Source organism: Ornithodoros turicata, chromosome 2 (assembly GCF_037126465.1).
Source record: "Ornithodoros turicata isolate Travis chromosome 2, ASM3712646v1, whole genome shotgun sequence".
NCBI lineage: Eukaryota > Metazoa > Arthropoda > Arachnida > Ixodida > Argasidae > Ornithodoros > Ornithodoros turicata.
Window position 1 is genome coordinate 65,284,560 of NC_088202.1, and position 10,865 is coordinate 65,295,424.

Below are 10,865 nucleotides of genomic sequence, written 5' to 3' on the forward strand. Positions count from 1 at the left end.
CCTGCTGATGAAGATCTTGACAGAATTCAACACGGTGCGCATTCTCTTCAGGGGTCAGAATACTGGGCACAAGCCTTGCAGCGATGCCGTGCATTCTGGAAACAGACGTAAAAATTGCCTGCACTATTCCATACTGCACATTGACGATGCTTGCGATATCGTGAATGGCCATCCGACCATCCTCGTGCACAGTGATGGGGAGTACTTGAAGCACCAGGTACCCAAGTAGTACTTGACGGTCATTTATTTATTTTCAGTACTGTTAGCCTCTGCAGGGAGTGTTATAGTAGGGTTATGAACAGGAAAAATGAGAGGACATACAAAACAACTACAGCAAAAACAATTTTGGGTGGCATCATGCCCATCTATAAGCACTGAAGACACACAGCTACAGTAAGGGCAATGCCATGCGCCAATAGGTACACACTTCTATGCAAACACACAAGAGGACTTCGTGCAGCCCGCTGTAGGGCGGCTGGAGCGGTGGTCGCACGGCGTCCAGGCGCAGAAACACGTGCGTAGCCGTGTCAAGGCCTGGGGGCCTAAAAGTCAGGCGTGAAGACTGGTGCCGGGTCGGAGTGGCCTGGAGGTTTTGGAAGGTGGACTGCAGGCGTGCGATGTAGGACGAATAGTCGGGTACCGCGTCAGGAGGGACTGGGGTAAAAAAGGATCCGGGCAAGCGCAGCGTGGTGCCAAGGGCCAACTCGGCGGGGCAGCATCGCAGATCTTGTTTAACGGCAGACATCCTCTACAGTGTCATAGGTTTCCTCTCATTCATGCTAGAGTAGAGGAGATGATGTTGTTCTACATGAGTCCTGATCGGCGATGCGTTGAGGAGCTTCTTATCCCATGGCTTCACTCTGGGACGTTGCCGATAGAACTGGAGCTGCTGCTATAGTAGCGCGTGTTCGTAGCTGGCTGACTTCGTCGTCCATGTACCGCCACACTAGTGACTGACTGGGACAACCTGTTCCAGAGATAAAAAACAACAACTTTATTTGATGATGATAGTCAACTGTCCGCCCTGGCTTCTACCGTTGATGAAACGAAGACTCCGTGGCAGAAGTTGTCGTGAAAGGGTGGTGGTGGTGGGATGACGCGAGTCCGTCACGGAACGAGCGGAAACCATTCCAGGGTACTAGCAACAATAACTGTTTAATTACGGTATATACATAGCACACGCGCCTCAGGTCGAGACTGACCATCTCTTCCCCGAACTCAGGTGTAGCCTTCCGCTGTCGAGTCCTCTCCTTTCTCTTTCATTGTTTGTCCGGGCCTTTTTATTTACAAACATCAGTGTACCGCCCAAACGTTCCCAATGAATCACAGTGATGATTGCACTTTCCCAATGCCCTGATTCGGCATATCAAAATCCGTGCAGCCAATAAAATGTACTCCGGAAGAGCTTAGTTAAAAATACACTAAGCCGTAAACACAATTGTCATAACTAAAAGCAAGTACATTAGTGGCAATTCCTAAACGATAAGGAAACAGCGGATTAGCCTGTCCCCAGACACTCTTTCTAGTATGCAAAGAAAGTCAACCTTCACGTGCTCTTTGTCACTCCTACAGTCTAAATCCCAACTGCGACACAACAACTCTAACCCATTAGCATGTCGTCCCAGGTGCGGTTTTGTTAACAATGGGCAAGGCCGAGACCCTTGTGACGAACAAACAAATAAAAGCAATCCATACGCGCCATAATACTGCGGACTGGGGCCACTTAGAAAAGACGAAAATATCTTATATCCTGATGACAATAATATTGAGAGACACAGAACTTAACAATGATGATTGGGGAGTTTCATCGCCAGGGACGATACCCTATACCCAATTCCGGAGATCAATTGCATTAGCAAAAATAATATTTAAATGCATCTAAGCGCGGTTTGTACGGCTTAATGTGTTTGTTACGGCAAACTCTTGGGCTGTGGTGTTCTGAACGGGTAACATACCTGGTAGTGTTGATATTTAGCTTATGGTGGTAAGTGAGAAAACCTTACAGCAACCTTACAGCAGCCACTTCGTATTGGGTTCTAGTTGTAAGCACTTCATCATTCCTGACACTGATGTGGTACGTCTGTAGTAAGACACGATAAATCTTGCAGCTGATCTTTGTATTTCTATTTTGTTTTCCTGTTTTGCTGTGTAAGGGTCCCAAAGGGTAGGGAGATTTTGGTATTACTTCTGAGCGTTTCTATCAAATTTAATTCGCGTGAAATTGGATTATCGCAATATATCTCCGAAATTTGTCAAGTCAGCCTGACGTGTGTGCTTTTTTTCTTTTCGTAAAAAAATAGAAAGCCCACGTCGGAATTATTCCACTGCACTGTAAAATACATTCCCCACTACATTGATAATAGCCGAAAAAATATGTGAGAAACAATTTCCATCGTATAAGCCATGTGCCGTTCCACTGTTCTGTCCCGTCGCTCATGTGTTCACTTTTATAAAGGTTGAAGCCCTTTACACCGCTGTTTCTGCAGATAGACTTGTCTTTAAATTTAATGCGCGCAATGTCAGCGGTCGCTACGGGTGAGCATGGCAGTGACACACATAATCGTCTGCTACGATTCCCGGAAGAAATGCGCGCCTCTAACGCTAGGGGCATTGCAGGTGGCGTTCAAACAGGCGCTGCACATGGCGTACCTTTGACAGCTGCAGTGTAATCAGCGAAAGCTGCACTGCTGTCTGGGACATCTGGGTATCACTCAGTAGTAATGGATAAACACAGACTGCCGCCAACACACAACTTGGCCTAAACATGATTTAATTATCAATTAGAGCTAATTGGGACCCCCCACAGTAATCAGCACCCTCCAGGGATTCGCCACACTAATTGGGGAGCATCTTACACGTGTCCAGACCAGTCGTGTGTTGGCAGCAACCTGTGTCCATAAAAAAGAAAAAAATAGATAGAAATAGAGTAGAGAGAAACAATTTATTCGAAAATCAACAACGCAGTGGAGAAGAAACCGCTCCGGAACACCTGAGTGACCAGCGCCCAGACGGAAATAAAAAGCCCACGGTTGTCCACAGGATATCCGAAGCCGGACATGCGGATGTCCGTGGGATATCAGCTATTTTCCGCCTGACGTCCTACGGACGTCCGAGTGGCCACCTCTCGGACATTCCGAAATACGTCCGATGAAGGACGAGCCACGGACGTGGCTACTCCGAGGGTTTTTATTGATTGTTATTACTAATTATATCCGTTCGTGCAACTAGAGCACGTGTTCACTATGAAACCACTTGCCACACTGGATGCAAATGTAAGAATAACTAGGTTTATTCTTAAAAACCTTCCAGTAGATGGAAGCAAAATAACCTCACACATCAACAGCAACTGTAAGGCAAGGTAGCAAAATATTGCGAAGAACGTATATAAGATGTAAATTAGAAAACAAAAAAATTCTGAGATACATATCAAGATGGCAATACATATATTTGCGTACAGGGTGAACCTAGAGCACCGGCGAGGTCATCGATAAGCTCACTATCATAAAAAAGAGTCCTCTGATTTGCCCTGAAGGCATCGGTAAAACTGTATCTTTAGGTAAATGCTAATAGTACATACACATGTATAAAAAACTAAACTGTAAGGGCATAAAAACCACTGAGGTAACAAAAAGGCACATATACTGTGCTATGGACCAAAATAACTGGACACAGTTGTCTAAAAGCTGCAGCCTGTGGCCACACAATTCCCCATTGTCACCTTGGAAAAGAATAGGACACAGAAAGGACAACAAGAAAATTTGGAAAAGATGCATCTCTCAGACAACCGTGCTTGTATAGTACACGATGCTCTTGTTTGGCAAAGATTTTTGCAACAGGTATGAAAAAACAGCATGCAAAACAGATTGCTTGTTACTCAATTGAATCTGCATGTTCACCGGTAAAATGAATGTGACAAACACAACCAATCGAGATGAATAGTTGTAAACACGACTAACTAAACTATAAGCAACGTGAAGCACTAAAACTTACGAAATTTGTGTGAGGCTTGCTAAGGCGTACAGGACATATTCCAAAATTGGAAAATCTTTATAGAAGCTGTACATAATGTCGTTATGGCACATGACCTTTGTGCGCACAGCAGCACAGAAGACTGAGTGTAAATTCGTTAACCACCAGCAAGCCCATCAAAAGGTCAATAGGAACACAAAAGAGCGCTCTGCTGCAGCCTAAAAGCAAAACTGTTTGTACTTGAGGTAAATTCAAAATATCTAAGGTATAAAAGGTAGAAATCCAAATAGCTATCTAAATTACTGACTACTGTCTCTGTGGCCTCACATCAGTAATAAGACCAGTGCCGGAATTACAGTGGTGGGGGCTTTGTGGTGGGGGCCCCGGGACAAGTGCCCCGTGAGCCCTCCTCTAAATCCGGCACTGAATAAGACTATTTTATGGACCGGAAAACATGGCACTTGTGTTTGGCAAGGGCGTTTGCAACAGGGACCAAGATTTACTTGAGGAAAATGAAAGTACTAAGATATGACAGCTGTAAAAGTAATTAAATTCTCAGCTGTGCAAAGTTGAAAAAATTCTGGAAGCTTTGCTCAGGTATACCGAGCTTTTGCTAAATGTCCTAAATCTTTTTATGTACAGGTATCTGTACAGTTAACCCATCTCCCGCTCCCGTGGCTTTGCTCCGATAAGTGCCCAACTAGCGGCTGACGACGCAAACACAAGTGAGCTCGTCCAGGGGTGGGCCCAACTCACGCTTACAAACGAAGGTATGTCGTATGAGACACACACACAAAGAAAAAATGAGATGAAGATTGCAGACTTCTTATCTTTTTTTCTGCTATTCTGTTGCGCGCGTGTATGTTTTTGTCTTATAGCGCGAGTGTGCACAGGAATGCAGTAGAAGAAAAATCCCGCCACCTCTGGACGAGTTCACTAGTGTTTGCGTCGTCAGCGGTTAGTTGGGCGCTTATCGGGGCAAAGCCACAGGAGCTGGAGATTAGTTAACTGTACGGATACCTGTACATAAGAGCTGGGGAGTTCCACAGGCACGCAGTATGTAATGTAGAAAACTATGGGTAGACAACTGTTCATCACATGGGACACAGGCAAGACTTCAGTTGCACGGTGGTCACTGTGTCCTCAGCATCTTGTCCTGTGCTGCCCTGCTGAAACTGCTTCCTGGTCCTGACGTGCAAGTTCAGACACGACCTCCCTTGTTGCTCCTGGGGTATACAATTAGGAGCTCTTGTTTGGAGTGAATCTGAGTGAAATCATCAGGATCCTTAACGAGGCCTCATCGGCTAATCCCCTTCGGAATCTGCTTCTCCCCGACCTGAAAGACAACAGTCGACTGAACAATGCAGAGAACACAGTTCCTGTGTTAGTCAATCTGGGTCAGAAGCTTATGGGTATAGCACAGTTAACCGTGAAGTAAGTTTCCCAAAATTCTCTTAGAACTATTCGATGGTCACTACACGTGAAATTTACATCCTACTGCCACATCAGAGAGAGTCACAAAAGCCCAGCTTTGTGTGAAGTAACCAAGTAAGGGATGCGTGGTAACATAAGGTTCTATTTATTTGCTTTAACATATACTAGAGACCCTCTGACCCTAGCAGGAGTTACAGCAAAGCAAGGAATATCAAGACAAAATGCTGTCCAACTCTCTCTCAGATTTTCAGATTTCAGAACGACGCAGTAGAGAATTCCAATCCAGCTCAGTACGGGCAAAATAATTACTCTTAAAAGCATTGATACATGCAAAAATTAATGGACACTAAGAAACGTTTGTGGGCATTATGCTGTGTACGCCACGTTGTAGCACGTTCTACATTGGACGGCAGTTTCACCTTCAAATTCTCCAATAACCTATTATAAAAAAAGCAAGACTAATTTTCCTAAACACTTGCAATGTAAGAATACCATTTTGCTGCATTAATGCCAACAGTGTACTACGAGACTAATAGGGACGTGTAAATATTGAAATTTCCGAATACGAATGGTATATGAGTATCTCAAAAACTGCACCTTGAATATCGGATGAAATTTATAATATTTTCGTGCAAGGTAGAATCTAGCAGAGGCACGCTCCGGACAATCTTTTTTTCTTGAAATCAAACCGGTGAGGCTGATGCTGACAGACACCGTAGTACTAAAAATGATATTTTTCATCATAAAATGTTTAACCGAAATATTAGTGTGAAATATGCAGTCCTGCCCCATTAGTAACAAAACTACAGACTTCTAGCTATACAAGAACTGACCATACGATGAAAAATCTGAAATTTCAAATTTTTATTACCAGGATTATTTAACATAGTTCAATTAAGAAAACTACTTTCCTTCAGTTGCGGTTTATTTAAAAGCTATAATGAGACCATTGATGCAGTGTTTGCATGTGAACTCCAGGCAGACTTGCCGTTTTGTGATATATATACCACTAGATGCGAAATTAAAATGAAATTTCTTGAATATTTTATAATTCAAGCTTTTTCAGCAAATCAGTGATAGCATAAACAGAGGCAGTCCTTGTTTAAAGTGAGCCAATTGTTCAGAAATTCTGCAACTAATTTACTTGGGCTCTGTCGAACAGGAACACAAGTGATTGAAGTACAACAACCACGTACATCAAATAGTATTGATGAAACTTGCAAAAATTATGATGGAAATGATGAAATGCAAAATTTGAAATGGCTGTTTAATCGAGCTGATTGCAGTTTGACCCCCCATGGCATAGCTACGTATGTGGACCGCAGCCAATAGAGCAACGTTTATCGCTGTCAGCTGTCACACCAATCTGGCGCATATTTTAGTCGAAGCATTTGGCTCTCGAACAGAAATGGTAGTGTAGTGCCTGCACTTCTTCCACAGTTTTGCCTTGCTTTCGGCATTGTAAAAGAAAAATCTGACCATAAATAATTCGTGTCACGTGGTCCTTTGAACAAGAATTTCCTGTCATTGTGCTGATCTCAGTACTGCACGAAAACCTCCAATTTAATTAATTATTGCAGTTAAGAAAATTTAATCATTGCATTTTAATTAAGTAGCCGTGTGGAAGTTCTATATACTATCCGACACAAAATATTTGCTTACACGTAGGTCAGAACTGCAAAAACAGCACTTGTGGTATCACATAAAATTAAACACAATGTTTATAATCAACCTCCTGAAGTGAAGCAGTTCTGATGTATGCAGGGTTTAGAAGTACACAATGGTCTGACTGAAGTCACATTCTCAGTACATGACCTTAGTACATGATTACCATGTGCACAGGTAGTCATGAATTCCTGTAATGTATCCAACGTGGTGTGTACCAGTGACACCAGACAGTTTTTCAACAGAGAAATAGCACAGTATAACTTACACATATTGCATAGCTAAATGACAACTTGTATAATACCTAGATATATAGTGACCAGGTTGTGACTCAGTATGTGTTACGTAGAGAAAAACGTGAAAGATTGCAAATTTAAAAGGCGTATCATTGCGCGAGTTTGAAAGCATACGACTAAGGAAAAGTTAGCCAATGTGACCATTATGAGTCGACACCTCATAATTACTAAACCATGCCTCGTTAAACCCTAAAATTTCATACTCACCTAGCTAGCTGCTGTGCAGTGCGCATCGTTCTTTTCTCACGAATTGTGTCAGAGAAGTTCATTGGTTGATGACAACAAAGGCACAAGCTCACACACACCAAGTAAAAGTCGCGGCCTGCACTGAAACTTGAGTCGTCCTTTTCGAGCAGGTATACTGCTTGCCCGCGTGTTACTGCTCGCCCCGGTTCCCCCAACGTATTCGTCGTCTTCAACGCTGAAACACCAGGACGAGAGATTATTTTTATTGCAGCCCCCCCACCGGTGTCGATAAGACACGAAATTCATATAAGCTTACCGAAATGTGGTCCTCAACCGGAGGTTCTTCTTCTATCCAACACACAACGAGGACACGGCAGGGCTGCCTTTCGATGCCATCTTGATTGTATCGATTCTGTGAGAAGACTCGCTCTCTAGGATCTGCTATAGCCCATTCAGGGAAAATATCCCACTGCTGCTTCGCAATCCACCTCATACAACACATTTTGAGAAAGCGGACGCGTGCAAAGAAAACGGTTATCTCACGTGCAAACGCCGAGCTCACAAAAACAAAGATGGCGCCGGACTAGACTGATTCAGCCATGCAGATGCAGCCGTTCGATCGGCTCGGGTTTCGTATCGAGCCAAAATAATTGTTAAAAATATTTATGCTTTCGGTTCCGATAAAGTTATTCGAAGTACTTTTTAGTTTATAATTAATGTTAGAAAACTATTTTTGATTGTATTATCGCAGTTCACATACTGCAAATATGGACACCATTGCAGCACATTGTACTGCGTTACTATTGGTTACAATGCACAACAAGAAGAGCGTTCCTTTCCCCCTTTTCATCCTGCAAGCAGTGTACATGGACATCGACTTTCAAATTTTGACTGTGTCAATGAATTAAGATCTGTTCAAATGCCCATAGAAGGACGTCCCACGGATCACGAAATTTCTACATCCATTTAGGGACGTCCGTGGGCTAACGAAAATTCGTTGTCCGTGGGCTGATCTCCGAAGGACGTCCTGCGGGTATCCCGCCTCGGACACGGACGTAAGGATCAATCTCGGATATCCGAGGGACAATATGTTCCGTCTGGGCGACAGCCATGTTGCTTGTTGACGGCCGGTAGTTGCGGAGACTGACGACAGGTGGCCACCTAGTTGCAAGGCATCACACCAGATGGTGCCACCATCATAGCTCTATGCGAGAAAGACAGAGACCAACAATATACTAGCGGCAGGTAAAATTGCAACACTGCTCAACAAGTCTAGGCATGCCATAGCGTGTGGAAAAGCCCTAGCTGCTACTGCTAAACAGCACGGAGAAAACAGTACACATCGGGGGGAAAGGCTCAGGGGCGACCGGTTAGGCCTAACCACTGCATCACTGCACAACGCTATGAAATTCAACAGCTAACACAAGACGACAACCGCAAAACGCTAGGCTCACAATGCTAAACGTGCGTCAACTGTCTTGGTACGCTATGGGTCACACCTAAACAAGTCTCAAAATGCACGTACAGGGAATAAGGCCTATCCGTTACGGCAAACATGCGAGAAAAGGCTTAACACGAGCGCAGTAAAACATTGAGCACGCGTGCTCGATGTCTGTCTCTAACACATGCCGCACATGAAACGATAATGCAACTTAAAGATAAGTGTGTCAGTGCAGCGACGGCGACCCTGACAGAGAAACAATGACATTTTATCAACTCTGGACGGGTGTTCTGAAGGGCGGTATCGTCGATGATTGGTTGTTGGCGCAGCGTGCGGCGCTCAGGTATGGAAGAAGAGGGGGAGGGTACAGATGAGAGGCTTGTACTTGGCTTCATCTTTGGTTTATTCCAATAAAAGTGGTTGGAAGTTGCGACCTATTCTTTCCTCTTCAATGTCTAACCCTGTGTCCTCATTCTTGTCGCTGAAAATGGTGTTTTGACGTGTTTAGACACGAACCCCGCGATATGAAAACGTCTTGCAGTACAAATTAGTCTAGTGGTTAGTGTATCGCATCCAGTGTAGGAGGTTTGAATCCCACTCTGGGCCTTCTTGTCTGGGACGTCTATACAGGATGTGCCAGCAGTTCTTCTCACTCTCTCTTTGTAGTCCTGAAACGTGTCTGGTCTCGAACCCCCCTGTGTCTCCCCCTCCTCGTCGCATGATATTGGAGAAACAAAAGGTGGTGTCTTGTCACAGAAGCAAAGTGACGGATTTACGTAATCGATGGATATGACGTAAATGGGGCTAGTACGAGCGTGAGAACCCTGTACTCTAAGATGGTCATCCCCTGTACCCCGTCGTCCACTATCCCCGGATCAAGACCGTTGCGACAATGATGCACACGTTCCAGACAATTTTGGACCTTCTGGTCCATATTCGCCCCCCACTTGGTAAGTGTTTCTCTATCTCTTCTTGTTTAGAAATAGTTCCTTTCTAATACCTGATGTTTCTCTGCAGGTTTCACTGTAACGCACATTGTGCAACTTTTCTTTCAACTGATACCCGGTTCGGGGGGTGATATACCCCAGTTGGATATGGAGACGTTTTTGCAAACGTTCGCAATCGTAAGCGAAGAGGAGATGGAATCAGCTACGACAGAAGTGCTCATGGCGTGCTACACCTCGGCGAGAAATCTGGCGAGAAATCGACGTGCAGAGGGGACTAGAGGAAGAGCTCTTTTTCAGAGTGCCCCAAAGCTTAGAGGAGCAGACTTTACCACTAGAAGGGAGTGCCCCTTTAAGTTTCGGCGCAGCAGAGCACCTCCTCTACTTCCTGGTGCACCAGTGGAATAGAGCCAGTGCTGCGGGTTGGAGAGAACTTGCTGAACGCTGGGTGGCTAGTCAAATACCGTGAGTGTTTTTCGATAGCGGTTTTTGTTCGTAGAATCTTTATTCTGGTACTTTATTACTAGACTGGATCCCTGGGTTCTTATGCAAGAGCACGTTCAGGAACACCACGAAAATTCCATGTAATCGCGAGAGGCAATAAATGCGTATCGTCTTTCGCATCACGCGACTCTCTTTCTCTCTGCCCCAATACAATAGAAGAATAGGAAACCACAGATCCTGCATGTAAAAGCGAGCATGGGATAATCCGCAGTTAAAGATGATGTCGGCGATGATGACGAAATGTTGGCTGTGCTTGCACAGGAGGTAAGTGCATTTTTTGTGTTTAAATCGTTTTTTGAGTAATGCCTCTTTTTCTCTATTTCGTAGGTTCACTCCACAGGATAATTATTTCAAATTGGGGGGAGGGACTTCATGCCAAACATGAGGTCCAATTAGGCTTCGCGAAGTTCAAAATTTGGGGGAGCT

The 10,865-nt window shown here is 44.4% G+C and overlaps 1 long non-coding RNA gene across 1 annotated transcript; it reads right to left on the bottom strand.

The window, feature by feature from the left end:
- Positions 1-3,219: 3,219 nt before the first annotated feature.
- LOC135383641 (uncharacterized) lies at positions 3,220-8,647 on the bottom strand. The gene is made up of 3 exons (XR_010419984.1): positions 7,867-8,647; positions 7,572-7,785; positions 3,220-5,305 (listed from the first exon to the last, which is right to left on the bottom strand). It is a non-coding gene; the product is annotated as an uncharacterized LOC135383641 (long non-coding RNA).
- Positions 8,648-10,865: the final 2,218 nt, after the last annotated feature.